We start from the raw sequence: 5,111 nt of genomic DNA, 5'->3' as shown, positions 1-5,111 counted from the left end.
TTTTCCAACACTACAGCTCAAAGGCATCAATTCTTCTACTATCATCCCTAGTCAGGCACACCTTGGTCTCCAGAGTGACGTCATTGTTCTTCAATACTTTGGAGAGGTCTCTGAAAACAGATTTTCCCAATGCAATATTTCTTTTCATTTCCTTGCTTTTGTACCAAGACTGTTGATTGTGGAACCAAGCAAACTAAAGCTGTTAACAATCTCAATCTCTTCACTATCTCTCATAATACTACTACTGCCAGTTGTAAAAGTTTATAAAATTAATCAAGATGTTAAAGAAGAATTCTTACTATTTCAATGCCTTACAATAGGATAATCATAAAGTAGAAAGAAAATTGGACTACAAATGACTTATCATTTAATCCTGATACTTCCACTTATTTTTACCATCTGTGTGATTATAAATACATTATTTAAATTCTTCTAAGTTCAGGGTTTTTTTCTTTTTAAAATAGCAGTAATTATCTTTGTAAAAAATGAATATTAATTAAAATATAGATGTATATATATATTTGAAAATTATTCATTCAAGGATTTTAATGTTACCTGGATCATAATTGTTGTTATGTATTGTTGAGTTCACTGTGACTTGTAGCAAATCTATGAATAATACCTTCCCCTATCCTTCACCACCCTCAATCTCTGTCATGCCTAAGCCTTTTGGTCCAGTCCTTGTGTCCATCCATCTCGTTGAGTGTCTTCCTCTCTTTTGTTGATACTCCATCTTTCCCTGCCAGCATAACTTTTTCCAAGGACTAACCTCTCCTGACAACATGCCCAAAGTATGTGAAAAGAAGTTTCACTATCTTTGCCTCCACAGAGTAAATTAGTGGTGCTTCCTCCAAGACACGCTTTATTTGTTCTTTTGGAAGTCCTTGGGATTTTTTTTTTTAGTGAATTAAAAACCAAACATAATACAATACTTTACAATAGAACACATTTAATTACTCTGATAATTTTTCACATAGAACCTTAATTCTTTGCAAATACAAAATGATTCTGAGTTCTTTTTCCACTAACCTTTTATGGAAACTCATTTCTCTGATATTTTTCACATAAAATCTTAGTTATCTACTTCCAAAAAATCAGCCATTGAAAGCCCTGTGGAACACAAGTTTACGGCGATATATATGGAGCCACCATGGGTCAAGGATTACCTGCTTTCTTCTTTCTTGTGATGCCCATTAATTATTCTTAAACCAAGATCTGAAATAAAGCAAGAGTTCCAAAGACCACTAGTATAATAGAGAAGAATTAAGTGCTATTACAAATTTTCTGCTTTTTAGAGATATTCCCATATGTACAAATGCATAATCTGACCTACATATAGAATATCTTTGTTACCTAGTGCTGCTATAACAGAAATACCACATTTGCATGGATTTAACAAAGAGAAATTTATTGTTTCACAGTATTGGTGCTATCAGGTGCTATTGACTCAGCCATGACTAATAGCAATCCTGTGTACAACTGAATGAATCACTACCCAGTCCTACACCGTCTCCAGGACAGCTGCTGTGCTTATGCCTGTTGTTGCAGTCATAGCATCAACCCATCTTATTGAGGTCATTGTATTTTATGTTAACCATCTGCTTTACCTTAGAAAGCTAAAAGTCTAAATTCAAGCTGCCAACTCTAGGCAACATTTTGTTTCTTTCTTTGTTCTGGAGTAAGATCATTGTCTCTTTTCTGTATCGATAGGCATAGAATGCATTGGAGATCTCCATGTATCTTGATATGAATCTTTTAATCAGGCTCACCATGAAGAGATTCCAGTTACAAAATTATATGCTCCACTTCTGGTTCTTCTTTCTTTGTGGTCTGAGATCACCCTATCTCTGCTCACTTGCTTAATTTCTTTTATTCCTGAGATTAATTTAAAATAGAGAAGCATACTGCATCTTGTATCTTGTTGCATTATAACATCAGAGAGTTTAGAATTTACAGCTCATTGAATAACTACATCAGGTTATAAAAATGGAGAGTAATTATAAAATCTTTTAAATCATGGCCTAGCCAAATTCATGCATATTGTGCTATTAGGTGATATCATGTCAAGTACGACTCATAACAAACCTATGAACAACAGACCTGAACCCCTTCCTATCCTTTTCCATCCTCACTATCTCTGACCTACTTGAATCCATTGCTGCAGTCACCATGTCAATCCATCTTGAAGAGGGTCTTTCTATTTTTCATTGACCCTCCACTCTTCCAAGCATGATATCTTTTTCGAAGGAATAGCCTCTCCTAGTTGCCATCCTTGCTTCCAAGGAGCACTCAATTGCACTGTTTCCAATATATATCTGTTCATTCTTTTGTCAGCCCATGAGATATTCGATGCTCTTCTCTAACACCACAACTCAAAGGAATCAATTCTTTCTCTGTCACCCTTATTCGTAGTTTAGCTCTCAGATTCATAGTAAGTAATTGAAAAGGCCATGGACACATATTTTAGAGGGACACAATTTAATCCATAGCACAGACAAAACTATAGTGATATTTAATCTTTTATTACCTTTTCTCATGGCCCCAGTGTTTGGGGAAGTTTTCACAAATCGTTTTAAAAAAGAAGATAACTAAGATAAGCCATAACTCAGTAAGTAATCAGAAACTACTGTAAGGAATCTTGAAAACTTTGTTATAATATAAAATCACTGGTCGATTCAGTACTTTACCCAAACAGAATTTTGTAGGATCTTGCATTGATATTTTGGAAAAGTTTGGTTTACCAAACTATATAGGTTTTCCAAGCCTGATACATTTCATTAAACAATTTCAAAAAGTCATATTCAACAGGGAAAAAGTTTTAGCATGTTGGGAAACTGTCGAGATAGCAATCTTTCATAAAACTTTTCACAAAAATGTTAACCTCCATTTAAAAGCTTGCATTTTATCTTTGGCAACAAATACAGCCAGTTGTTTCCTTTGAAGTAGCAGGCACATTTCACTCATTTTCACGAAAATGGCTGTCAGATACCCAAGTCTAAATAGTCATGATATGTCTGTCAGTTTTTCTTTCAAGTAAATTGGTATTTCATGGGAAAAAATTTAGCTAGTTCAATTTCTGACTAACATTCCCTCAGAAGCGTGTTTCTTCCAGACAACCAAAGTACTTCAGCATGCAACGAAAGTGTTATGAGAATAACTTCCATTTCATCACACAGAGTATTTAAGAGTTGTATTCTCAAAAATTAAGATTTCATAACAATTAATAAGTTTTGTTGTTGTATCAAGAACATCTTAACTGCTGTGTGTTTGTGTGTGTGTGTGTGTGTGTGTGTGTGTGTGTGCTGACAGTGAAGATACATGCTCAAGTGCAGGCTTAGGTACCACTGCCTTGACTCACACTAGGTTAAAAACAATTTACCTACAATAGCTTATGTACCAAAAGTGCAAATATTATAATTACCAGTATATCTTTATATAAATAAATTGTTTATAAAATAGATAAAAGTATCTTGTAGATAAGTTAAAATAACATTGCAAAGATCCCTGGCTTATAGGGAACTCTGGGGAGTCAAGAGAAAAGGAAAATTAAATAGGCCAGTCAAGAAACGAGTTGGGCCTGGGAGATAGCAGTGGCATGTGTAAGAAGCAGCTTCTGGTGACAACAGGAATATTAACCAGATTGGAAGCATAACATGAGAGAAAAGAAGTGCCAAGTGTGATACAGAAATTTAAGGCCTAAGTAAATTAAAAGAAGGAACACTGGAGGAAGAGTCCCATAGGATTCTGCACTGCTATCCCAAAGATAGTGTCTCTTTGGTGGTTCACATCTACCAAGTACTCTGCAGGAGAAAGATGGAAAACCTCTTCCTGTGCAATTCACAGGCTCTAAAAGTCCACTTTAGTGTCAGCTAGGAGTTGATTCTAATTAAACACAAATGAATTTTTGAGAGTTTTCATTGCTCATTACTGTGATGAGGAAGACAGCACATTCATCACAAACAATTTAAAAAAAAAATACAAATGACAATTTTACACATGAACTTCACCTGATATACTGCATTAGGAATCAGATTTATTACATCTGTGGAAGGAATAATTTCAGAACCACAATATTAGGAGTCAAAAAATGCCAAGTGCTGATTGGAATAGACCCTCAATTACTTATGTGCAAGTTCAATTTGAGGCTGAAGAGAATTAAAATAAGTTCACAAGGGCCAAAAGATGGCCTAGCCTTGACTCTGACCTGAATTTAAAAATCATCTTAAGAATAGGTCTGATACCCTGACTTCCACTGGGCTGCCTTAAACACTTCTGGATTTAGAAAAGGCAGCCACTGGCCAGTAGAAAGAATTTGTCAAAGTCTGTGCTCCTCACTTTACCCCAGGTTATTTTCCCAATTCTTCAGGTGCTTGAATATATAGGAATTTGCCAAGGTATCACCCTCACCTGGGACATTATCCTGATATTCCGTCTGAGGGCTCCAGATTCGTTAGCACATCATCCTATAGCAGAAGATCAGAGACAAGGCTATTTCTCCAGAACAACCAGAAAGAAAGTAGTGAAGAGAGTTAGAGAACTTGGCCATGCCATTCTACAGACTATGGAGAACAATAGACTTCCGGAGAGAAGGTTACAATCAGATGAGAGACTCACTCCAAAAGCTAAGATACCGAAGAGCAAGAAAGGGAGCTTCCTTCAATCCTGCTGGAGAAAAACAGCTTCAGTTAGGGAACCTGGTAAAACCACTATATATTCCAAGGAGGATAATAGGTTTTAGGAGAAGGGGCTGTAAGCAGCTCCATAGGCCCAGAAAGGACTTTCAGGAGAATAAATTGCCCACTCCCATACATGGAACACTTTAAGCCTGCAACTAATCAATACCTTCTTAAAGCAGACAAATTATCACCAACCTATACACACTCAAGGACTGCAGCCTTCCGTATGAACTGATGCTCAGTGTCAAGAAGGCAAAGATTCTCACCACTGGACCAATTGGTAGCATCAGGATGGATGGCAAAGAGATTGAGATTGTTGACAGCTTCCATTTGCGCAGCTCCACGGTCAACACTCTTGGCACCAGCAGCCAAGAAATCAAAAAACGTATTGCGATGGGAAAGTCTGCTGTTAGGGACCTCTCTAAAGTACTCAAG

The 5,111-nt window shown here is 36.4% G+C and overlaps 1 pseudogene; it reads left to right on the top strand.

Annotated features, from left to right (window-relative positions):
- Positions 1–5,111, top strand: part of LOC102858736 — a 100,311-nt pseudogene that overhangs the window by 1,882 nt on the left and 93,318 nt on the right.

This window comes from Elephantulus edwardii, unplaced genomic scaffold (genome assembly GCF_000299155.1).
Source record: "Elephantulus edwardii isolate Elephantulus edwardi_28Jun2011 unplaced genomic scaffold, EleEdw1.0 scaffold00043, whole genome shotgun sequence".
Classification (NCBI taxonomy): Eukaryota; Metazoa; Chordata; class Mammalia; order Macroscelidea; family Macroscelididae; genus Elephantulus; species Elephantulus edwardii.
The sequence above is the reverse complement of the archived record's forward strand: the minus strand, read 5'-3'. Positions and strand labels throughout refer to the sequence as shown.